This window comes from Hypanus sabinus, chromosome 12 (genome assembly GCF_030144855.1).
Source record: "Hypanus sabinus isolate sHypSab1 chromosome 12, sHypSab1.hap1, whole genome shotgun sequence".
Taxonomy (NCBI): Eukaryota; Metazoa; Chordata; class Chondrichthyes; order Myliobatiformes; family Dasyatidae; genus Hypanus; species Hypanus sabinus.
The window spans coordinates 33,807,896-33,835,420 of record NC_082717.1 but is presented as its reverse complement, the minus strand read 5'-3'; the positions used below and the strand labels follow the sequence as shown (position 1 = coordinate 33,835,420).

The window sequence follows — 27,525 nt, the reverse complement described above, 5'->3', positions numbered from 1 at the left end:
GAATTTTTGAAGTCTGGGCAGATTTGCCCTAATTATATCTGCCTCTTTCCTTGACAGCACTGATCTAATGAGGAAATTTCAATCCAGCTGCCAAAAACCTGCCATCATTATTGACTAACCCAAGGCTGTTGCTGCAAGTCATTTCCTGTTCTAATGCCACAGTCACACGACTGTTTCATTCGATTCATCCAAATTGCCACAATGACACCACTCTCAGGTTGGAGGAGCAACACCTCAAATTATACCTGGGAAGCCTCCAGCTTGATGGCATGAACATTTCTCTAACTTCTGGCAATTTTTCCTCCACCACCTTCCCGCTTCTTCCATCCCCCACTCTGGCTCTCTTCTCACCTCTCCTCTTCTCCTCACCTGCTTATCTTCTCCTCTTTCTCCCACAGTCCACTCTCCTCTCCTATCAGACTCACTCTTCTCCAGCTCTCTAACTTTATTCCTAGCACCTCCCAGCTTGGTATTTCCTCTCACTCCCACCTGGCTACACCTATCACTTTCTAACTTATACCGCTTCCACTGCCCCCATCTTCGTATTCTGGCATCTTCTCTTCCTTACCAGTCCTGGCGAGGGGCTCGGCCTGAAACATCGACTGTTCATTCACTCCAAGAGAAGATGTCTGACCTGCTCTCTTCCTCCAGCATTTTTGTGCGTGCTGTCAAAAACTCTGAAGTATGACAAATGTTCACGTTTAAAATACGATTAAATTAATAATTCTATATAGAGAGTATGAATTTTAACTTATTTGTTGCCTTTCTTGACCAGAATGTTCAGTTTGCTTGAGAATCAACATTAAAAGCAATCGTTCTTGCCAGATGGAAATTTCCACGAAGCAAAATCCCATGAAGAGCAAGCAATTGATCTGTTCCAGTCATATCAACTGGGGAGCTGACACTGGTTGGGGCTACAGAGCATTGCAAAACTGGTGAGGGCTATTCCTGGAGAAATTTCAGAGACTTCAGGAGTTTAAGAATTTCCTGAATGGCAACAGGGACAATTCCTGAATTCTCTGATCCCTTAATGCCCAATTTTCCTGAGCTGCAGTTCTCCCAGCATTAGTTGGACAACATTACCAATGGTAAAGTCTTGACAGGACCAGCTGGGAACATTACAGACTCTGGTGTGCCTGAGGGAGGGGAATGACAGAGTACAGAGTGAAATTAAACAGCATGCAGGAACCACAACTCAGGAGCATAATCTCAGTACTACAGTGCAATGTCAGCCTAAAGTTTTTTGCTGGAGATGCTGGAATGGGACTTAGAGTCAAGATGAAAAGCATGCATGGAAATATCATACCACTTGGTTCAGTGGCACAGAAGGGTGGTGCAGTTGGTGCTGATTTAATGCTGTTTCAAGGAATGGGGGGCGGGTAGTGTCTCTCTGGAGCTTTCACATTCATTCTGTGACTGTGTGAATTTCCACTGGGTGCCCTGGTTTCCTCACACATCCCAAAACTTATCTGACAACTGTAGATTACCCTTAAGTGTAGGTAGTAGAAAAATGATTAAACAGTGAAATAATTATGTAAGAGGGGAAAGAAAGAAGGGTGATAATAGAGACTCTTTATGTGTCAGAGTAAGTAAATTTAAGATGACATGACATGCATTTCTACAATTATAACCATCTTGAAGTCATTGGTAAATGTTCATCCCATCCCAAACCACCCCATTTGAACTCTGCCCAGATTGCCTTGTAATGATGATACTTTGTTTCTCTCATCCTTAACTCAAATTTAGTTAGCAATGGCTCTCCTCTTTCTCTTATTGTGTTCATACAAGTCTCTTCCATCTTCTCTACCTTGTGCCCCCTTTATAAATAACATCAGCACGCCTCCCAAATTACAAATAATGCTGAGACATGCCAGTGACCCCAACCCAGAATTTCTATTCTACTTATTGTTGCCAAATAATACCCCAGGCTTCCCTTTGCTTACTAAAGCACCCAACCTTCTTTATTGAACAATTTCCTAATATTGTGAGAATTCTCTCCTAGTATGCAATGAAGCACAGTCAGTTACTGACAGCAACAGTTTGGGAATGGAACTGAGAAGACAGTGAAGCAGAGGAAACTCCTTGCACTTTTTCCCACTCTTTTCAATATTGTCATTGGCAGAATTCCAGATGGCAATGAGGAAGTGTACAGGAGCAAAATAGATCGGCTGGTTGAATGGTGTTACTACAACAACCTTGCACACAGTGCCAACAAGACCAAAGAATTAACTGTAGAAAGGGGAAAGGGGAAATTGGGAGAACAACCACCCATCCTCAGTGAGAGCTTGTTGGTGGAAATGGTGAGCAGCTTAAAGTTTCTGGGCATCAGAATCTATCCTGGGCCCATCACACTGATGCAATTATAAAGAAGGCATGCCAGAGGCTATGAATCACTGGGAGTCTGAGGAAATTTGGTATGTCACTAAAGACTAGACCATAACAGCATAAGATAAGGAGCAGAATTAGGCCATTTGGCTCATTGAATCTGCTCCACAATTTCATCATGGCTGATCCATTTTCCCTCTCAGCCCTAATCTTCTGCCTTTCCCTCTGTATCCCTTCATGCCCTGACCAATCAAGAATCTCTCAACCTCTGTCTGAACTATACATAATGACTTAGCCTCCATAGTTGTTAGTGCCAACATATTCCACTGATTCACCCACTCTCTGGCTAAAGAAATTCCTTCTCATCTCCATTCTAAAAGGACGTCCCTCTATTTTGAGGGTGTGTCCTCTGGTATTAGACACCCCTAAAACAGGAATTATCCTCTTCACATCCACTCTAACAAGGCCTTTCACCATTCAATAAGTTTCAATTAGGTCACTCCTCATTCTTCTGAATTCTAGTGAAGACAGTCCCAGAACCATCAAGTGCCCTTCATATGGCACACTGTTTAATAATTTTAGTGAACCTCCTTTGAAACCTCTCCAGTTTCAGCACATCCTTCCTAAGATAAGGGGCTCAAAACTGCTCACAATACTCCGGGTAAGACCTCAACAGTGCTTTCATATTCTAGACGTCTTGAAATGAATGCTAACATTGCACTTACCTTCCTCACCACAGACTTAAGCTGCAAATTAACCTTTAGGGTATCCTGCACAAGGACTCCTAATCCCTTTGCATCTCAGAGTTTTGTATTTTCTCTCTATTTAGAACATAGTCAACCCTTTCATTTCTACTAACAAAGTGCATGACCATACACCTTCCGACACTATATTCCATCTGCCATTTCTTTGTGCATTCTCTAAATCTGTCTCAGTCCTTTTGTAGACACTCTATTTCCTCAAAACCACCTGCCCCTCAATCTATCTTTGTATTGTCTGCAAACTTTGCAACTAAACATCAATTCCATCATCCAAATCATTGATATATAATGTAAAAAGAATCGGTTATAACATAGATCCCTGTGGAACTGTGGAAGACACTAACAGCATGCCTGATGTTGTAGTGTGTGAAGGAAGAGAAGTAGGTGCTGTTCCTGTTACAAGAGAGAAGGTGCTCAAAAAGCTGCAAGACCTAAAGGTATATAACTCACCTGGACCAAAGGAACTGCACCCTAGGGTTCTGAAAGAAATAGCGTTAGAGATTGTGGTAGCTTTAGAAATGATCTTTCAAAAATCCTTGGGATTCTGGCATGGTACCAGAGGACTGGAAAATTGAAAATGTTACTCCACTGTTTAAAAAAGGAGGAAGGCAGCAGAAAAGAAATTATAGACCAGTTAGCCTGACGTCAGTGGTTGGGAAGATGTTCGAGTCAATTGTTAAGGACGAGGTGATGGAGTACTTGGTGACACATGAGTAGATAGTACAAAGTCAGCATGGTTTCCTTCAGGGAAAATCCTACTTGATGAACCTGTTGGAAATCTTTGAGGAGATTACAGATAGATAAAGGGGATCCAGTGGATGTTATATATTTGGACTATCAGAAGGCCTTTGACAAGGTGCCACACATGAGGCTGCTTACCAAGTTAAGAGCCCATGGTATTACAGGAAAACTATCATGAGAAGAGGAATGAACACAGAGCTGATCAACCTTCTATTGGCCCAGGACAGTTTAAAAAAGTTAATTTATTAACAAAGTACATATATGTCAACATATGCTGCACATACAAGGAACACAATATAATCAATGAAAGCCTGTACCCAAAAAAAACAGATAAACAACCAATGTACAAAAGTCAACAAACTGTAGAAAAAAAGAAAAAAAAATCATTTAAAAATGATCAATATTAACTGAGGCATTTTTAAGGGTGACTCTCAATGCCCATTAAGGTTTTGTCTAGCTTTCTAATTTACTGAATTTGATGAAAATAGAGTACCAAATCAGAAGTAATCAAATGAATTAAACTTTGACACACTTTCTATGGATGGATGATTTTAAATTACAAGCTGCTCTATTAGTAAAGCTAATTCAATAGTAGAACTATTTTTGAAAGATATAAATTTGAACTTTGGACTGGATTATACCTAAAGAAAGGAAGAATAGAACTAGTAGAATACAGAATACAGCAACAGGATACAACTGATGGAGGAATATGAAACAAGCAAAGAAATAGATCATAGTACAATATAAGCAGACCTTTTGACAGAATTTACTTCAAAGCTTAAGAAAATCTACCAAACAGAGCTCAATAGTAAAAATATAATAAAGGTAACAAACTTTAAAGGAAATATTTTCATCAACAAAATCAAGATTCAGTGCTCCATAAACAATTCCGATAAAGGGGTACATGCTACTACTTAGGTAAGTGAAAGTATAACCCAAAAAATGAAGAAAAGGGCATGACCCTCCATGGAAGAAATCTCCACAACCTGAGCAGACTAGATGTCAACAAGGAAGGGTCAAGCGCCTGGCTCAAAGTTGGAGAGCTTTTCCCAGAAACAGAGGGGTTCCTTGTGGCAATACACGACCAGGTGGTTAACACAAAAAATATCAACTCAACTGATTACTTACACAGGTACAATCAAGTGACAAACACGATTCACCAAAAGCTTAATTTAAAATGCAAACACAGAAAAGATACCATACCTTATTAGAAATACATGTATGATCCTGTTTTAGAGTCAAAGTCCTTGAAATTGTATTACAACTGATCCATTATTACACAATAACCTTAATAACTATTCAGATATACCAGAATAATCAAACAAGAACAACTAGACTTAGCCATTCCAAACACAATCAACTTACAGAAATCAATAAGTGGAAAATGGCAAAAATTTGCTAAATTAAAAGAGGGAATTGTAAGACTATACAACATGAAGATATAAGATGATGAGAGGCATTGAACATGTGGATAGTCAGAGGCTTTTGCCCAGGCCTGAAATAGCTAGCATGAGAGGGCACAGTTTTAAGGTGCTTGGAAGCAGGTACAGAGGAGATATCAGGGGTAAGTTTTTTTTATACGCAGAGAGTGGTGAGTGCGTGGAATGGGCTGCCGGCGATGGTGGTGGAGGTGGAAACGATAGGGTCTTTGAAGAGACTCCTGGATAGGTACATGGAGCTTGGAAAAATAGAGGGTTATGGGTAAACCTAGGTAATTTCTGAAGTAAGTATGTGTTCGGCACAGCATTGTGAGCCAAAGGGCTTGTATTGTGCTGTAGGTTTTCTATGTGTCTATAAACAGGGTATCCATTGTCCCAATAGTAAATGGTATCAACTGGTATCATTCCAAAGTCACTACACAATAGCATTAAACAATTCAGCCTACAGGATATATGTAAATCTTCAGAAAGCCTGAATACTAAACACCATTAGAGTAGTCTGAAAGTTCCGAACAACTGAGAAATCAGTGTGCTTGGCTATGCCCACACCTCAGGTTTTACCAGCTTGAGCTGAGAAAAAAAAAGCAATTAATATCAAGAATATGAGATAACGAGTCCTTGAAAGTGAATCCATAGGTTATGGAAATATTTCAGTGTTGGGGTGAATTATGTTGAGTGAAGTTATCCCTTCTGGTTCAGGAGTCTGGTGGTTGAGAGGTAATAACTTTTTCTAAAGAACCCACAACCTGGTGTTGTTGGCTCTGAGGATCCTGTGCCATCTTCTGGGTGGCAGAAATGAGAAGAGAACATGGGCTGAATGCTGGGGGTCTTTAATGATGGTACTGCTTACCTGCAAAGCACTCCATGTAGATGTGTTCATGATAGACTGGGCTGTATCTGCTACCTTTTGTAGGCTTTTCTGTTCAAGGGCATTGGTGTTTCCGTACCAGGCCGTGATGCAACCAGTCAATATACCACACATCTACAGAAGTTTGTCAAAGTTTCAGAAAACATGCCAAGTCTTCACAAACATCTAAGGAAGTGGAGGCCCTGCAGTCCTTTCTTTGTAATAACACTTACTTGCTGGATCTAGGACAGATCCTCAAACTATAACACTGAGGAATTTAACGTTGCTGACCATCTCTACCTCTGATCCCTTGATGAGGACTGTATCACAGGCCTCTGTTTTCCTCCTCCTGCAGTCAATAATCAGCTCCTTGGTCTTGCAACCAATGAGTGAAAAGTTATCGCTTGTTGCACCACTCAGATTGTCAATCTCCCTCCTATATGCTAATTCGTCACCACCTTTGATTTGGCCAGCAACATTGGAGTCACCTACAAACTTAAACCTGGCATTGGAGTTGCACTTAGACTTACTTTGTAAGTCTTTATACTTTATAGGTATAAAGCAATTAGAACAGTGAGCTAAGCACACAGTCTGTGGTGACGCTGACTGTGGAGACATTGGCCAGTTGCTGTCAGTGGCCTATGCCCAAATAGATAGATGGATACTTTATTGATCCCAGAAGAAATTATAGTGCCACAGTGGCATTACAAGTTCACAGATATACAATATTAGAAGAGAAGTAAGAAGAATAAATTTTTAAAAAGTTACATTAAATAGTCTACCAGGAGGGAGTCATTACTTTCCTGCCTAAAGGATGACTCACTGTAAAGCCTTATGGCTGAGGGTAAGAATGACCATGTATAATAACGCTCCTTGGAGTAGTGCAGTTGTCTTAGTCTATTACTTAAAGAGCTCATCTGTTCAGCCAAGATGGCATTGAGAGGGTGAGAAACATTGTCCAGAATTGCCAGATTTTCCACAGGGTCCTTTGTTCTACCACAGCCTCCACTGTGATCAGTTTGACTCCTATAACAGAGCCAGTCTTTCTAAACAGGGTTAAAGGACTTAAGAATACTGTACTGCTGCCACAAATAAAGCAAATGTCATGACATACGTCAGTGATATACTGTATGTTTCATATCGTGAATCTGAATCTTGTAACAGTAGATCCAATTCCAGTTCATGCTGGTTTTAACTCGAGTACATACATCCATTACTATGGTGCTCACTGCAATTACGGACTTCTTTCACTTTTAAACTGCAAACCTAGTGCATCAATTCAGACCTATGATACCACTTTCAAGGAATTATGGATCTTTATACCCAGATCCCTCTGTTCTACTGCATTTGTCACTGTGTAATTCCTACCCTAGCTTGTCCTCTCAAAGTGCATCACCTCTCACTTGTTTGCATTAAATTCCATCTGCCATTATTCAGCCCAGTTTTTCGACTGATTAAAATCCACTGCAAGTTTTGATAGCCTTCCTCTTTGTCCAATACACCCCCAATCTTGGGGTCATCTGAAAATTTACCAATCCAGTTTACCACATTATCATGCAGATCATCGATACAGATTACAAACAACAGTGACCCTAGCTCCGATTCATGCAGCACACCATGAGTCAGAGGCCTCCAGTCAAAGAGACAACTATCTACTACCATTCTTTAGCCTCTCTAGCTTCTCTTGTGAAGTGTAGAATCCAATTTACTACTTTATCCTGAGTACTAAGTGACTGAACCTTCTGGGCCAGCCTCCCATGTGGGATTTTGCTGAAGGCCTTGCTGAAGTCCATTAGACAACATCGTATGCCTTTCCTTTATCAACTTTCCTGGTAAATGACATGGCCAAATGTGTAAATGTACACCCATAACCTCACAATATTCAGATTTGATTTGGTGACTGGTTTTACTAACTGCTCCTCACTGTACATGCCCAGGCTTCATGCTGCTAATACTCCATATTTGACCATTTGCAAGTCTGAGGTCATTCAAGATTCTGTTGCTTTTTCTAACACAAGCCAAACATTTCACTGATTCTCCCAGTGCTGACTGGCACCATTCAGCCATACTTTCATTCCTAGGAGCTATAGTTCCTCTTCCCTTTCTGTAAGGAGCTCCTTAAAATGTACCCCTTTTCCAGAGGTATCTGCATATAGCTATGAGTTAAATTTTGTTTGATCAGGCTTTCATGAAAAGCTTGGGACTTTTTTCTGCATTAAGAGTGCATGAAAGTATAAATACATTGTTGAACATGCCCCAAAAATATGGAACTATTTATATCAAACATTAACAATTGGCATGCAGGCGTACATTAAATCAAAATTAGTTTCAGAGTTTAACAGTGAAGGGTGAAGCATGAAGTTAATGTGGGCAGCCTAAAAGAAAAGGTTTTGCTCTAATGGCATTTTTGATTTTCTTCAGAGCACAATACGTTCTACATTAAATGTTCTTAACTGATCTCTCTGCAAGCTGTAACATGCTTATGAGAACAAGTGATGAAGCAAAACAACAGCTCACTGTTGAGTTTTTGAACTGCAATTTTCTCTATTGTACCTCAGCCCCATACACATCAGGGAAGGTCAAATAAATGTTAAATGAGATGAGATGATATAAAGCAAAAGTTTCTACCAACATTTATGCAATATTGTTGGTGACAAATAATATGTTTTTCTCTCTTACTTTTTAGAGCAAAGACCTTTTTTTAACTGATGAGACATAAATCCCTTTGATAAGATATTAAAGAAAACTACAGATCAAAGGCAGAATCATCCAAGTAAAATGAGACAAATTCCATCTAAATGACAAATTAATGCTGGTTGTGAAGTGATAAATGTATCTTAACATCTCAATTTGATTTACAGCACCTGTATCATTTGCAAGATGGACTTCTCAAACCACATTAAGGAAAAGGCACTTTACAAGAAGACAGAAATAAAGGCTGATGTCATCTTGAATTAAAATGTATGGAGTGAAGGAGGCTGAGAGGTGATGTTACAGAATGATGAAAAGCTGAGAAGGAGCAGATAATCACACCCTTTCCCTCAGAATAGAGGAGTCCGAAAGGAATTTAAAGTGAGAGTGGAAAGATTTAAAGTGGATCTGAGCAGCAAGTTTTTCACTCAGTGAGTGGTGGGTATATGGTACAAGCTGTCAGAGGAGTTGGTGGAGTCAGCTGCAACTTATAAAAGACAAATGGGCAATTACATGGGCAGGAGAGGCATGGAGGGGTAGTGGCCAAATGGAAGCAAATGGGATTACTTAAGATAGACATCTTGGATGGTGCTAATAATGGCCTTTGTGAGCTGTATATCTCGATGAAGGAGTTTCTGTGAATGAATAAATCTAAAACCTTTAGACCTTTAGACATAATCACTGATACACAGATTAAACTGACCTTCAAAGATAGCAAAGAATAATTGAGGCTCTGTCACCCATAGAAAGATATTCAATTAATAACTACTGAAAATATTTTGTGGGAAGAAATGTGTGCATTGGAGTTCTATAGATTTACATAGTCAGTGCGAAATGTGAACAAAGAAACTCTCAGTTCATACTCCTGTATTTCTTAATAATGTTTAAACCTTGACCAAGACTGTGTTGGACCTACACATGGTCTGTAGTGTTTTTTTAAGTGTTCATCTTTTGAAAACCTTTTAGTTTGACCTGAGCCCACTGAAATAGATCTTGTTATTATAATGAGTAATAGCTAACACTGTTTACGTGATGAGAACTACAAAGGTCGTATTTTCCTTTGTTAGAACACGGAAAAGGAAGGTTATTCTCAAACTGGAAAGATATGATTGCATTGGAGAAAGTCAGTGCAGGTATACAAATAGGTTTCTGGGACTGTGAAATTAATGCAATACAGAAAGGTTGGATAAGTTGGGGTTACACACACAATGCTGGAGGAACTCAGTAAGTCATCAGGCAGCATCTAAAAAGGGGAATAAATAGTTGCCGTTTTGGGCTGGGATCCTTTGTCAGGACTGGAAAGGAAGGGGATAGAAAATAAGTTAGGGGTATTTTATTTGGAATTGAGGGATTTGATAGAAGACTTCACCGAAGCACATGAAATTATTAGGGGCCAAGAAAGAAGAAAATATGATCTATTGTATCTCCCTTAATAGAGATGTTGAAAACTAGAGACAAGCATTTAAAGAAGATTAGAGATGAGAAGAGGAAAATATTTCTCACTGAAAGGATGACAGAGGTCTAGAACTCATTCTTGAATGCTAAGGGGCAGAAGGCATACCATAGGCAGGAACCGCTCTGATGTGTACTTGAAGAGCTGTGACCTGTAGATCTACGGGTCAAGTGCTGGAGGGTGGAATTAAGTTTGGTAGTTCTTTTTTTTTTAAATGGCAGACATACTGATGTACTTCTTGTTATTTTATCAAACTGTGCCACTGGATATCCTCCTGTTCGGGGGATGACTTAGCAAGTTAAGCCAAGCCCAATGAAAAGACAGTCATTCCATTGAACAACTGGAAGGGGACCTTTCTGAATTGGATTCCTAGTAGAGGGCTCCTTTACTTATGTTGAAGCAGGCATTCTAGCAGCTAAGAAAGCTCTCTTCAGAATGATATAGACAACGTTCACAACACAAAAAAGTAGGGGCAGGAGTAGGTCCCAAGCCCCTCAAGCCTGACTGACAGGTCTGATTAATGCTGGTGTCAACTCCTCTTCTGTCTAGTTCTCTGTGTCCCTCAATTCCACGATCTTTCTAATATGGGTCACTCCAACACAAAAATATATCTCATAGTGACATACAGACATGAACTAGGCTTTGCAAGTTATCACTGTGCATAGCTGGGGTTCAAGTGTGATGAAACACATGAAGGAACTGGAAGTAAAGTTGCAACAACACCGCAAGTTCCTGATATTCATTCATTGCTTATTTTTCATGGGGATTGCATAGTGAATTAAAAATGTGGTACTGTTCAACTTAATTTTTTAAATTTTTATTTCAATGGCTGTTGAACATCATGTTTGAAATTGCAGCATTTCTTTCATAGTTAACATTTTTGTGATATCATTTTCAAGAACATGACAGTGCTCTTACTATCTTCTTAAATAAGTCTTTCTCAAACTATTTTATTTCTATTTTCTCCCCAAGCGAATCCCAACTCTCTGCCTTATGGTCAGACCTGTCATATATGTCTTCTTAAAAGTTGGGGAATACATTTTTTAAACTTTGATCACCAATGACTCTCTGTCTAAATGTTTTCAAAAGCCCCCAACCCCTATCTGCCTATTATTACTTTGAGATCTGGCTTGTTGTGTTGATTTGCCTGGCATAACACAGTACAATGAGACACAGCAGGCCTATTGGCTGCTATGTCTTTGACAACAGAGTCATGCTTGGCACTGGAAAAGGAATTATCACGGTTTGGAGGCTTGTGTGCCTTAATGACCTGGAGAGCTATGTTGGCTGGAGTGAGTGCTTCATGCTTTGTCACTTGGTAGGGTCATATGCGAAACAGGTCAAAGGGTAGAAACCAGTCCTCCAGGTTCGGAGTTTCAGCTCAGGGCTAACAATTCTGATTGGTAAAACAAAATTGTTATGGAAGCAACAACAAAGAATCCTTCTGCACCTGTGTGCAATGGTATTCCTGAGCATCCACCCAGGACTTGCATGACTGACAGTGATGAAAACCAATAGGAAGCTAGTGACATGATGAAGAAAGCCCTGAACACCAGCAGAGATGGAGTGTCTTCATTGTTGTCCTAATTGCCAATGGCGTAACAGGAAGTAAGTGAGTATTACTTGGGAGACAAAGGCACAAATTCATTATCCTCCACTTCCTTACCTTGTCAGGTAAAGCAACACACTAGGTAATTATGCCAACACTGTTTGAAACCAAGTCCAATCATGTCTTATTGTTCTAGGTAACTCGAGCTTGCAGGTCACATATCCATCCATCATGATGATGTGACTTTGGTGACAGTGACCACTTTAGACTTTCCCTAATTTCCATGTGTAATTGATTAAACCAAATTTGCATATGTTGTGCACGAGAGATGCTCGGAAACAATCTGGTTCAACTGATGGTTATAAAAGAGTCTCTACATACATGACTGTGTATTTATGAACAGTGCAAAAGCTATCTATAAATTTGCCATTGACACAGCTGTTGTCAACATGTTCTCAGAAGGTGACGAGGAGGTATACAGGAGCAGGAGTAGATGAGTGGTGTCACAACAACAACTTTGCACTCAGCATCAGTAAGTCCAAGGCATTGATTGTGAACTTCACAATTGGGCAGTTGAGGGAACACAATCCATTCCTTATTGAGGGGTCAGCAGTGGAAAGGGTGAGCAGTTACAAATTCCTGGGAAACAAAATCACTGAACATCTATCTTGTGACCAATATATTGATGCAAATAGGAAGAGGACATGCCAGCAGCTATACTCCATTTGGAGTTTGAGGAGATTTGGTATGTTACCAAGGACTCCAGCAAATTTCTACAGATGTACCATGGAGAGCATTCTAAGTGGCTGGTATGGACGAGCCACTGCACAGAATCAGAAAAAGCTGCAGAGCGTTGTAAACTCAGCCAGCTCCATCATGGGCACTCCCCATAATCAGAATCAGGCTTAATATTATCGGCATATGTCAGGAAATTTGTTGTTTTGTGGCAGCAAGTACATTGCAATACAGAATTTGAAAATATATAAATTACATTAAAAATATAAAATTAAATTAAGCGATGCAAAAAAGAGCAAGAAAATAGAAAAAAAATTGTGAGATAGTGTACATGGGTTCATCATCCATTCAGAAATCTGATGATGATAAGGAAAGAGCTGTTCTTAAAACATTGAGCCTGTGCCTTCAGGCTCCTGTACCTCCTCCTTGGTGGTAGTAATGAGAAGAGGGCATATCGTGGGTGCGAGGTTCTTAATGATGGATGCCACCTTTTTGAAGCATTGTCTTTTGAATATATCCTCGATATTGGAGAGGTTAGTGCCCATGATGGAGCTGGTTGAGTTTACAACTTTCTGCAACTTTTTCCAATCCTGTGCAGTTGCCCCTCTATACCAGACAGTGATGCAACCAGTTAGAAGGCTCTCTGTGGTACAACTGAGATTTGGTCAAATATCAAATCTCCTCAAACTCCTAATGAAATATAGCTGCTGTCATGCATCAATATGTTAGGTGTAGGATAGATCTTCAGGGATGTTGACAACCAGGACTTGATACTGCTTATCCTTTCCATTGCTATTCCTCAATGAGGACTGTTCTGTTTTCCCTCTGCTTCTACTTCTTAAAGTCCACAAACAATTCCTTGGTCTAACTGATTTTGAGTGCAATGTTGTTGTGTGACACCACTCAGTCAGCTGATATATATCTACACTTTATCATCTGAATATTCTGCTAATAACAGTTTACATCAAAAACATCTTCAAAATGTGATGACTCAGAAAGGTGGTATCTATCATTAAGGACCTCCACCACCTTGGACAAGACCCCTTTCAATTACTACCATCAGACAGTAATATTGGAGGTACAGGATCCTGAAGGTACACACTCACCATTTTAGGAACAGCTTCTACCCATCCACATTCAGACTTCTGAATAGTCCTATAGCCACTACCTCACTATTTTTGCCCACTTTTTGCACTACTTATTGAATTTAAATATACTTTATATAAATTTGTTATTATAATTTACAGTATATTTTCTGTGGCGCATTGTACAGCTGTCACAACCAAAATTTATGACATACAGTATGTCAGTGGTAATAAACCCGATTGTGGCCTTTACTACTGTAAGCTTTCATGAGAGGTTGAATACAAGAGACTGTAGTTAGATCAGAGTAAAGCCCTGGTGTAACCCCCATGTGGACAAACATACTCAGTTTGCATCTCAGAAGGCAGCACTAGTGGGATTCAAACTTTTGTTTCTGAATCAATAGTCACTTGGATTATTAGTTAGAACATAACCAACAGGACAAAGGCCTGACGGAAAGTCTCAGCCTGAAATGTTGACCGTTTATTCATTTCCATAGATGCTACTTGACCTACTGAATTCCTCCAGCATTTTGTGTGGGTTGCTCTAATCAATATACTACACTGCAGTGAAAAAAAAACAGAAGCGTAGATTCACCAGAATGATACCCTACCCCTTCGACTTAAATTGTCAGGACATATTTCATAATTTAGTATTGCATTGCCTTCACAAAATTAAGGGTCAACTCATTAAGGTATTTAAGATGATTAAATTATTGAAAGAGCTTATTAAGCGAAACTACTTCCTTTGGCGAGAAAATCCTAAACAAAAGGGCATTAACTCTTCAACTAGAACTAGTTCCTTGAAGAATGCTGACAGGATGTTGTTCTTGACACAAATGGCTTTGAAATCTGGAAATGTCTCCTTCAAAAAAATTCTTGGGTTCAGCTGAACTGAAAATGCTAAAACTCAGGTCAAAAAATTACAAAAACTAAAGTGGGCAGCTGGAAGTAAGATATTTGTTCGGCTATAACATAACAAAATGCCAGAGAAAGCTTATGGGGCTGAGTGGCCTACTCCATTTCCCCATGCCTGTGATCTGTAAATAGGCACAGTTTTCAGATAATCCAAACCAAAAAAACATCTTGAAATGTTGCTGACAGAATGCCTTTTTTAGCTGATTAGAGGATTGCTCTGTTTAACAAGGTTTTTAAATTAAACTAAATAAACCCTTTCTTTTAAAAGGTCTTTCCATCAACACGTTTGTCTTTAATTACATTGTTTGGAATATCATTAAACAATAGAATTTTCCAGACAAGTGTTAGCTCATGAAGCTCTGACTAAGTGTCAATTTGGGGACGTCTACAATGATGTCCATTCAGCAAAATGTTTCCAGGGGAGTGAAACGAGAAGGCAGAACAATGGAGCATCCTGCAGACTGGAGGATTTTGAGTATCATCAATCAACATTGCAGTAATTAGAGCGGTGTACTGTTCTGGGATCCATCTTATTCACAATAATTCTGAATGAACTGGAGAATACTTACTTTCAGCACTGGACCCAAACACTGGAAAATTGGAATCAAAGTGCAAAAATACAAACAGCAGCTGCTGGCAAAATGAAGTCTGTTTCACTTTGGATATCCAGGCTGCCTCCCATTCTGGTTACTGATCTAGATCTGACAGAATCAGAATGGCCTAACCAACTCAACAGGAAACTGGCTCACGAGGAAAACAAAATATCCCAGGTAATGTCCTGAGGTAAATTGTTCTTATTAAACTGAGCTATAAAGAAAGGTTCCAGTCTTTAAATATATTTTTAGTGGTAGACATCTAATGACTGATTAGCCTGAGTAACAAGCAATTTGGCATGGACAATAACTGAAGGACACAAGGATGCACAAACAAATATCACAGTAAGTTATTATAAAGGGCATGGGGAAGAGTAGAGAAGAGGTAAAACAGTGTCAGTGAGACTGATAGCACATGCATGAGAGAAACATGGAAACACAGAAAACCAACAGCACAATACAGGCCCTTTGCCCACAATGCTGTGCCGAACATGTCCTTACCTGAGAAATTAACCATAGCCCTCTATTTTTCTGAGCTCCATATACCTGTCCAGGAGTCTCTTAAAAGACCCTATCATATCCACCTCCACCACCGTTGACGGCAGCCCATTCCACACACTCGCCAATCTCTGTCTAAAAACTCACCCCAATATCTCCTCTGTACCTACTTCCAAGGAACTTAAAACTGTGTCCTCTTGTGCTAGCCATTTCAGCCCTGGGAAAAAGCTTATGACTATCCACATGATCAATGCCTCTCATCAGCATATACACCTCTATCAGGTCACCTCTCTTCTTCCAGCGCTCCAAGGAGAAAATGCCGAGTTCACTCAACCTATTCTCATAAGGCATGCTCCCCAATCCAGGCAACATCCTTGTAAATCTCCTCTACACCCTTTCTATGGTTTCCACATCCTTCCTGTAGTGAGGCGACCAGAACTGAGCTCAGTACTCCAAATGGGGTCTGACCAGTGTCCGAAATACAGTAGCTGCAACATTACCTCTCAGCTCCTAAACTCCGTCCCACGATTGATGAAGGCCAATGCACCGTATGCTTTCTTAACCAGAGAGTCAACCTGCGCAGCAGCCTTGAGTGTCCTATGGACTCGGACTCCAAGATCCCTCTGATCCTCCACACTGCCAAGAGTCTTACCACTAATACTATGCTCTGCCATCACATTTGACCAACTAAAATGAACCACTTCATATTTATCTGGGTTGAACTCCATCTGCCACTTCTCAGCCCAGTTTTGCATCCTATCAATGTCCCATTGTAACATCTGACTGCCCTCCACACCATCCACAACACCCCCAACCTTTGTGTCATCAGCAAATTTACTAACCCATCCCTCCACTTCAGTGAGTTATAAAATTTGCATAGGTTAAGCAGATCCAGCCATTTCAGGAGCAGTTACAAACCGTTTGTATTTTCAGAGAGGCTATGAGATCAAAGTTCTATTGATGATATGAATATGTGGGATTTGGTGAGTGTTGGGCTTCAGAAAAGAGAGTAAGGACCGGGTAAGGTTTTTTTTTAATAACCCCCTCCTTTCTTTTTAGTAGAAGAGATAGTTGATAAAGGACACGAAACTATGGCAGTGATATGCTCCTTCTGCAGGATGTGGAAGGTCAGGAATATTTCCAAATTCTCTGGTAAAAACATCTATGGGAATTGTCTCTTGCTACACCTGCTGTCAGTCATCAAAGAGCAGTTGGTGCGAAGTTGGACTCACTACTGAATTATCAGAATGTAAATAATGCAGGCAATACTACATTTTGTGAGTTGTCATGCTGCAGGTCCAGAAGAGAGGAGATGGTTGAGCACCAGGATGGAGAGACAAATAGAGCAGGATTCCCTGTGGTCACTCCCCTCCCATACAGCTCTACTGTATTGGATACCGGGGGAGAAATGCCCTCTGAGAGGACAGTAGCAGTGGCAGCCAAATTTGTGGCACCATGATTGGTTCTGATGAAGAGGAGGAAAAATTTCAGGTGAGCACCACGAGTCGTAGTGAGTCTATTACTGAGGGGAGATTCTGTGGCCAACAAGAAACTCCAGAATGGTATGTTGCCTCCCTGATACCAGAATCAGGGATGTTTAGTATGAGATACAAAACATTCTGAAGGGAGAGCAAACGTGGAAAAAGGTCCTAGTGCATGTAATGAACAACACAGAGGGATATTTGCAACATAAAATGAATTTAGAGAATTGGGCAGATGGTTAAAAATCAGGACCTTTCGGGTTGTAAACTTGAGATTACTCCCTGTGCCCTAAGCCAGTGAGGATAAAATTGGCTAGGGCATGGCTTAAGATCTGGGGCAGGACACAGTGTTTTAGGTACTGGGGTCATTGGCATTGCTTCTGGGTTAGGTGGGACCTGTACAAGAAGTATAGGCTACATCTTCCCTGGTGGAGAACAGATATCCTTGTAGGGAGATCTGCTCACACTACTGAGAAGGGTTTAAATCAGTCTGGCATGGTTGGGGGGTGGGGGAAGCGATGCAGCAGGTAGGGAGTAAAAGAAAGAGAATAAATCAAACAAGTACATTGGGTAGATTGGACAGAGGTAGACCAGAGATCATGGATAGGCTGTTAGGCTCAACTACATTTATTTTAATGCAAGGAGTCTCACAAGTGAATCAGATGATCTTAGAGCATGGATAAGCATTGGTATTGTCTCTTTATTACAATCATGGAAACATGATTGAGTGAAGGGCAGGACTGGCAATTTAATGTTCTGTGGTATTTGTTTCAGGTGTGACAGAGAGGGATGGAAAAGGAGAAGGGACCACACTGCTGATTAGGGAGAAAATCACAGCAGTATGTACTCTGTCCACAATGGCAATTATGAGCTCCCAGATGCATATCACTTTAACTCTTTCTGTGTCTCCATCCTGGAAGGATAGTGAAACAAGGTCATATGGGTAAAACGTGGGGATGAGAGAGGGGCAATCATTTTTCTGTCATTATATGATAGGTGTCCCAATAGTCAGCAGGAAATAGCGGAACAGATATGGAAGCAAATAACAGAAAGTTGTAAGAGCAATAAGGACACAGGCATGTAGTATTCTAACTCCCCAATTTTCACTAGGATTATATTAACATAAGAAGCTTAGATGGGATGAAAGATAAGTGTCCAAAATAGCTTTTTGAGATGATATCTAGATAGTTCAACTTGGAAAGTGGCTGCAAAATAAATGCTGGAGCAACTCAGCAGGTCAGGTAGTATCTGTGGAGGTAAATGGACAATAGACATTTTGGGTCAAGACTCTTTGTCTGCAAGGGGGTGCAGTTGATCACTTCTCAGAAAATGTGATACAGGTAGTGGAAGTTGAGGAACACTTTGGAAATCGTGACAATTCCATAAGTTTGTAAGTAGTTATTAGTCCTCAAGTTGAGGTCATAAACTGGGGGAGAACTGATTACTATAGAGCAAGAGAGGACCTGGTGTAAGTAGATTGCAAGTAGATGCTTGAGTTCAAGGACAGCATGTTCTGGAAGGGGTTAAAGTGAACAGATGACAAGATTAGGGAATCTTGAATGACGAGGATTACTGAAGGTTTGATCAAGGAACAAAGGATATTAGCAACAACAATCCTGTGAGTCCATTGAGAAGTATGGAGAGTGAAGGTAAGTCCTTAAAAACAAGTGAGGAGTGTATAAAGAGGTTACGAAATATTCTTTGCAAGTAAGACTAAGGCGAATCAAAAGTTGTCCTATAAGTAAGAAGCAAGAGAGGAGTTAGGAACCAAAGGATAATAGGAATGTCAAGCCTGGGGATATGGGCATGGTCCTAAATTAGTATTTCTCCTCTGCATTAATCAAGGAGAGGGATGTGGAAGATACCAAGTTCAGCAAATATCACCTGAAATTCTAGATGATATAAGTTATTAAGCAGGTGGAGGTATAAAAGTGAATAAATCCCAAGGGCTACGTGAGATCCATCCCAATTTAGTACATAACTAAGGGGGGAGATTGATGGTGCGCAACCAGAGATCTTTGCACTTACATTGGCCATGGGCAAGGAAACAAACAATTGGAGGAAAGTGAAGGTTGTTCCTTTATTTAAAAATGGCAGCAGGGATAAGCCAGGTAACTACAGGCTGGGAAGCCCTTCTTCAGAGGTAGGGAAACTATTGGAAAAAGTACAAAAGAACTGGATATACAGTATGTACATTTGGAAAGGTAGGAATAGATTAGGAAGTGTCTTAGCAGTACAGAGGAGGAGCCAGCAATGTTATAAAGGTTGTTTTGCAGGTAGGATGGCGCTAATAAGTGGCGACTCTTTGGAGGCAGCTTCAGTGGGAATCATCAGATAGTCTTGTTGAGGACTACTGCAGTTGAAATCCACAGTCACAGCTATGATGTTTAAAAAATCTATTGATCCTCAAAATCAGTAGACCCCAGACTGCAGATGTGGGTCATGAGTGCAGTTCCCCTATATGAAGTGTGAAACATGGGCTGTTCTGTAGGTATGATTGAAACGCAGGCCCTTCGATCTCCCACTCCTGGCTATCCGGCTGGTGAATGTACAGTCTCTGGAAAATGCAATTAAGACTTCAGAGCAAGATTGTAGCATCAGGGGAATATCAAGGACTGCTGCATAATTTGCTTCACAGAAACTTGACTCACCTGGCCATTTCAAACGCAGCACACTGCAGCCTGATGGTTTCACCATCCACCGAAAAGACAGGACAGTCGACTCTTTTAAAGGTAGCAAAGTTAGAGTATGTTTCATGCTAAAATTTGCCAATTGCCACCATAGGTTTATAGTGGATGCAATCTCACTTGTTCTCCACTTGGCATTGAGTCACTTGGACAGGAGTAATACCTATGTCAGTCTGCTGTTTATTGACCACAGCTCGGCATTTAATCACACCCTCAGTTCTAATCAACAAGCTCCAAAACCTGGGCTTCTGTACCTCCCTCTGCAACTGGATCCCTCGACTTCCTCAACAAGAGACCACATTCAGTGCGGATCGGAAATAATATCTCCCCTCCTCACTGACAATCAACAATGGTGCATCTCAAGGATGTGTGCTTTGCCCATTTCTCTGCTCTCTCTAAACCCACGATTGTGTGGCTAGGCACAGCTCAAACACCATCTATAAATTTGCTGATGAGGCAACTATTGTTAGCAGAATTTCAGATGATGCCGAGATGGCATACAGCAGCAAGATAGATCATTTGGTTGAGTACTGCCACAACAACAATTCTGCACTCAACATTATTACGACCAAGGAATTGAATGTGGACTTCAGGAAGGGGAAGTAGAGGAAACACACACCAGACCTCAGCGAGGGATCAGTAGTGGAAAGGGTGAGCAGTTTCAAGTTCCTGAGTGTCAACATCTCTAAGGATCTATCCCAGGCCCAACATATTGATGCAATTACAAAGAAGGCATGACAACAGCTATAGTTCATGTTTGAGGAGAATTGGTATATTACCAAAGACACTTGCAAATTTCTAGGTATACTGCTGAGAGCATTCTAATTGGTTGCATCACTATCTGGTATGGAGGGCCGACTGCATAGGATCGGAAAAGGCTGCAGAAGGTGTAAACTCAGTCAGCTCCATCATTGATACTAGTCACCCCAGCACTGAGGACACTTTCGAAAAGCAATGTCCCTGAAAGGCAGAATCCATCATTAAGGACCCCTAGCATCCACGACATGCCCTCTTCCAATGCTGGCATCAGGGAGGAGGTACAAGAGCCTGAAGACACAAATTCAATGTTTCAGGAACAGCGTCTTCCCCTCCACCATCAGATTACTGAAAGGAGAACAAAGCCATGAACACGACCTTACTAATCTTCCCCTCTTTTTGTACTACTTAATTTGTTTAATTTTTGACACTTCTCGTTATTTATTGATTTTATTATTATTACTGCAATGTACTGCACAAATTTCATGACATATGCCAGAGATATTAAACCTGCTTTCTGATTCTGATGAGAAACTCATCATGGTGCACAGATGTGGCAGTTCTGCCTTCATCCTGTTCACCCGACCTGGAACACCTTGTGGTCGTGTCATCCATTTTATCTGCTGAGGGAGTCTTCCGCCATTGTCCTGGTAGTAGTGTACACTCCGCCTTTGGCCAACGTCAGGCAGGATCTGGAGGAGCTAAGTACTGTGATCAGCAGTCAGGAAACAATGCAGGCTCATGCCTTCCCAATCACTGCGGGGGATTTCAACCAGGCTAACTTGAAGACTTCTCTGAACAGCTACCACCAACATATCATCTGTTGAATCAGGTGCTGAAACACTTGACCACTGTTATACCACCATCAAGAACGCTTACCTTGCCATCTCACACCTGTACGTAGAAAGTCCGATCACCTGGCTGTACTTCTATTCCTATCATGCAGATAGAAGATTAGTACCCAAACTAGAAGATGAGATTGAACCAGGAGATTTGTCATTTGCTGTGGGTCAGATCTGTGATATTCATATCCAATGATCCGGAACTATACAAAAAGTCCAGGTACAAACTATGGAAAGCTACTTTAAGAGTGAAAAAACAATTCCAGTTGAAGGAAGAGATGTAATTGGATGCATGCCAGATGTATCGTTGAGAGCATTGTAAATGGCTGTATCACCAACTGATATGGAAGAGAAACAGCATAGGAACAGAAAAAGCTGCAGAAAGTTGTTAATTCAGCCAGCTCCATCATGGGCACCAGTCTCCCCAGCACCGAGTGAAGGCGATGCCTCAAAAAGGCAGCATCAATCATTAAGGACCCTCATTACTCAGGATATGCCCTCTTCCCATTGCTACCGTCAAGGGTGTGTTACAGGAGCCTAAAGATACACACTCAATGTTTTCAGGGCAGCTTCTTCTGCTTCGCCATCAGATTTCTCAATGGGCTATAAACCCATCTACAATACCTCAATTATTTTTGTTTTATCTTTTTGCTCTCTTTTTGCACTACTTAGTAAATATAGTTTTTAAATATATTTATTTTTATTATTTATAGCTTTTTATTATTGTGTATTGAAGTGTACTGCTGTGCAATACAAGTTCAGCTCCACCTTGGGTACTAGCCTATAAAATACCCAGGACATCTTTAAGAAGCGGTGTCTCAGAAAGGCAGCGTCCATTATTAAGGACCTCCAGCACCAGGGCATGCCCTTTTCTCACTGTTACCATCAGGTAGGAGGTACAGAAGCCTGAAGGCACACACTCAGTGATTCAAGAACAGCTTCTTCCCTGCTGCCATCTGATTCCCAAATGGACATTGAATCTTTGGACATTACCTTACTTTTTTTAAATATACATGTAGGGTTCTCAGATTATGAACTGCATATATAAAATGGCTTCTCTGTAGAGTGATAATGAAATGGCTTCTTTGTAGGTAACTGATGAGGTAATGCTCTGTTTAGTTGGAATGTTTGGTTTATAATTATTGATAACGGGAAAACTAACCAATGGTAGCAATGTTGTTCTAACTGTAAGTGTGGGAACCTAGAGAGAGTGCCCGAGTTTTCGGAGAGGAGAACCGAAGAAGGAGGATGTGCTGGATGCGCTCTGGTCGACCACCAAGGTTGGTCCTAGGTGGCGGGTCGAGGAGCTCAGAGAAGATCGAATAGTGGACCGAAGACTTTGATAATTGAGCTCCAACGGTTGTGCATGAATTGACTGAACTCTGATAAGTTTTGGTGCCTTTTCTTTTTTTTATATATATTGTATCACTACTAATTACCTAGTTCTAGTAAGATTTATGAAGTGTATTCTGTAATCGTACATGGTGTGCGGTCTGATATTGTGTGTGCGAGTTTATACCAGTGTGCACTTCACAGCATCCACACATACGGGAGACACGGTCTGGCTGGTGGACGGATTTTCCCCTAGACATACATCAGCCGATAGCGTGAGCGTTACATACAATATTTCTGTTTTTGCACATTTTTTAATCTATTCAATATAAAGTAATTGATTTACTTGCTTATTTTTTTATTATTTTATTTATTATTATTATTATTTTTTCTCTGCTAGATTATGTATTGCATTGAACTGCTGCTGCTAAGTTAACAAATTTCACGTCACACGCCAGTGATAATAAACGTAGTTCTGATTCTGATATGGTATAAAAGGAAAACAAGCTCTAGTGAAATGGCCCTTTTTGGGAGTAGCCATAATTTAGCTGTGACTGGTGAGAGGAAGCTAAGCAGTTGTACAGCTAAGGGCAGATAAGGTATTCCTTAGAATTACTTTTCCTAGTAAAGTAGGTGTGATGGCAGTTTGTGGGAGTGACATGCTCTTCCTGCAGATTTTGGACATCAGGGAGACGACCAGTGTCCCTGATAATTTCACCCAGAAAGTTTACCCTGCTGCCGCTCATGGCTGACTTCATTATGGAACTGGAACTAGAGCTGGACGTACTTTGGATTGTCTGGGATGTGGAGATAATAGATACCAAAGAAGAGGTAACCAAAGACATTGACGAAAGGGAAAGGGAAGGCATCTTATGGATAGGGGAATCAAGGGATATGGGGACAAGGCAGGAACCGGGTATTGATAGTAGATGATCAGCCATGATCTCAGAATAGCGGTGCAGGCTTGAAGGGCCGAATGGTCTACCTCTGCACCTATTGTCTATTGTTATTCAGTAAACCATTTGACAAGGCCCCACGTGTTAGGCTAGTCGAAAAAAAATCACATGATAAATTGGATAACAGGATGCAACATTTGCTGGATCTTAGGAAGCCAGGGTTAGTAATGGAATGATGCTTTACTTATTGGAAGTATGTAAGTACTGGTGTATCACAGGAATTGGTTTTAGGTCCTTTGCTGTGTGTGATATATAGTAATGATTTAGAATAAAGAATGGAGGAGTGATTAATGAGTTTGCAGTTAATAATGTAATCTCAGGCTACAGCAGGATACAGGTCAGCTGAAAAACTATGCGGAGTGTTCGCAGATGAAATTTAATCCAAACTATGAGGTAATGTAGTTTGGGAAGTTAAACAGAAGTGGTGTACAAATGAATGTTGCTACACAGAGAGACCAAGTCCATAGTTCCCTGAAAATAGCAACACAGTTAGACAGGATGGAGAAGAAGGAATATGATATTCCTACCTCTATAGGTCATACAGAGAATGTTACAGATGAGACATTATGACACAACTATATAACTGGTTAGCCACACTTGGGGTATTGTGTGCAGTTCCTGTTGCCATACAACAGAAAGGACATGTTTGTGCTGGTGAGTATGCGAGATACGTTCACCAGATATTGTCTCAATTGGAGGACTTTCAAATATGGAAAAATATTTGATAGGCTGGGCTTGTTTTTCTTGGAGAGAAAGAGGCTGAGGGACAACCTGATAAAAGTATATGAGCTTATAAGAGGCACAAAAGATGTCAACATCTTTTTTTTTAGCTATGGTAGAGAGCATCAAACCTTGACAGAATAGTTCTAAGGTGAGTGGTAGAAGATTTAAAGGGGATTTACACAGAGAATCCAGAAAAGAGAGTTGGTGGAATCAAATACAATTAGAAACTTTAAGAGGTATTTGGACAGTATTTAGATAGGCAGGGTATAGAATGAAGCAGGCACATGATGCTGGTATATACAGACAAAATGGATGGCATGGTCCTGGTGGGCCTCAGGGCCTGATTCTGTACTGTATGACTTTTCCTCAAGTTTAATGATGATGAGAAGGAGAAGACTCCAGATTAATATTGCAGAGTTGGGAGTCAAAGAACTTGTAATGTTGGCCAGATTGAGACAGTATGACCCAAGTCCTAGGTGGACATCATCCAATGGGACATGACTACTTTTGGTAAAGTTAGCAAAGCCTCAAAATGTAGAGGTAAGTGGTAGAAACTGGGGAAGGATGTTGAAGGAAATGTGGCGAGATTAAAATGCAGTAATGTTTTATTTTTATTGTAAACAAGTCGCTGATAGATGATCTGGACTCAGTGAACTGAAGAGCCTGCTTCTATGCTGTTTGATTCACCCATCTCACCCTATCCTCTCACACTTTATGAATGAATCACTCTATTATTTAGTTATCCTCATAGACGTTAGTCAGAATAACCTATAGACCCTTACCATTAACTGAGGGGTCCATGAATCCCAGGTCAGGAACCCCACCTATACAGTAATTAAGTTAGCTACCTTTACTGAAAATGAGTTTGAGGCAAAGACTACCCTTGGCAATAATGTAATACAGTTCATCCCTGAATGCTCACTACTAATCAAGGGGGGGATAAGTAATTTTATAAGTTTGAGGATATGTATCTTTGCACCTTTGAACTTCAGATTTAATCTATCCCATATATAGATTATGGGATAATCTTCCCATAAATCATCCCACCCACAATCTGTTCCAGCTGCTACCATCCAGGAAACGGTACCGCAGCATAAAAGCCAGGACCAACAGGCTCCGGGACAGCTTCTTCCAGCAGGCCATCAGACTGATAAACTCGCGGTGATTTGAGTGTACTCTATATTACATTGACTGTTCTACTTATTGGAAATTATTATAAATTACAATGTTTGCACATGGCACATTTAGATGGAGACATAACATAAAGATTTTTATTCCTCATGTATGTGAAGGATGTAAGAAATAAAGTGAATTCAATTAGTGGAAATATTATTCTGTACACCATCTATAAAATGTAATGAAACTAAACAGTATATGGTGGAATAAAGGACAGAGAATTCTTGTTAAATGCCGCAGTTTTGAGTCCATGTTCTTATAAACAAACATCTATTGATCAAAATTTAATCCCAATTTCTATTTAACAGATACAAATACAGAGTTTGATAGTTAAAAGTTAGTTCAATATTATTGGACTACATTTAAAACTATCAAACACGGAGGTGATTTGTAACTTTCTTATATTTTTACAGGCATCATGAACGTAATATGTATAAACACCTTGCAGAACTACAAGGAATGTTATTTTGGTCATGCCAGACAACTAAACAAGTTAGAACAAACTTTTTCTCTTCAGTACATACTTATATAAATGACTTCACTTTCACATATAAATGTTGTGAGGGGCATCATTGGAGGTTGAATGAAACAAGGCAGGGAGTGGGAGATAATTAATGGAAACTGTGACAACAGATGAGTTCCCATTCATAAAGGTGAGGAGGGGTAAGCAAGACTTGAGCTTAGCAAGAGAATTCTGGAGAAAAGGGATAGCTTGCTTGGATTTAGAATTTGTTCATTGAATTGAAAAGAGGGAACTCTAACTTGACTTGAACTGGAAAACACATAATCCTTGAGGAGGACTGGAAGATATTTTAGGCTAAAAATGGAGTAATATCATGGGGAGATTCAAAACAGATTAATATTTATTCATCAGTATTTTTGATAAGACTTGCGGGGCAGATGCATTGTTTTAATTCAAATGCCTCATTGCTATTAAATGTGGCACAAATATTTTAATTTTATGAAAAGTGTAGAGATAGATCAAGGCATGCTTATATGATAAAGGAAGTACTAAGAATACAAGTGAGTCAGTTCTGCTTGAAATAGATCAATGCTCTCAGTCGTCTCATTGTGTTTTGAGTTTATGTGTCTATACTCAGTGTGAAACTTACTAAAACTGATCCGACTTTTAAGTTTCTGTTTATGAGTTACCAACATCCCTCTCACCTTTTGCCCCAGGATTAACAGAAGGTCAGTTCAATTCTGCAATGCGAAATGTAACTGTACTTTGGTATGAATTAATAGTGTTCAGAGAAATATTCTGTGTGTTTAGGCAGCACTGAATTTGACTGCAAGATAGAACAAGGTTGTAGACCTCACTGAAATGAAGGAAGTGATTCTGGGTGCATGATTGCTGAGAGGATTGGAATAGCGCTGGGGCAAATGGATGTGGAATGAATGGCCTCTGTGAAGCAGCAATGACATTAATAACAGTACAAAAATGGACTTCCCCTCAGCAGCCATTGAGAAAATAGTTTAGAAAATTTTTCCCCGAAACTTTCCCTTACCTTGAAAAATAATTTTTGATCTAGTTTATTCTTGTGTACATGGAATTTTACAATAACTTTTAAAAAATCTTGTATTGTGAGTTCAGCTTATTTTGGAGGTAAAACATGGAATTTTGGCTGCTTACATAGCAGTTTTTCTGACTTCACTAGCAGCCACATCCTGTCAATGACTCACACTGTGCTCTCAACTACGGAGAAACACATGGAAGAAACAAGTATCCTGTGACTGTTATCCCTATTCAACCAACAAGAGGACATCTCAAATAAACAAAAGAAATGGCACAACAGTTTTTTTGGAGAATAGGGAGAGGGAGGGAGGGGGTAGTGGGCGGTGGGAAATAAAAGGCCCTTTAGTAGTCTGAACTGGATTGATGGAGAAAGTAAAGGTATTGTATCATTCAGCTGGCAGATTAGTAGAGGGTCAAGCTCTGC

At 40.3% G+C, this 27,525-nt stretch overlaps 1 protein-coding gene across 4 annotated transcripts in view; it reads right to left on the bottom strand.

The window, feature by feature from the left end:
* Window positions 1–27,525, bottom strand: part of prkcea (protein kinase C, epsilon a) — a 616,772-nt gene that overhangs the window by 87,559 nt on the left and 501,688 nt on the right. The window lies entirely within an intron of this gene.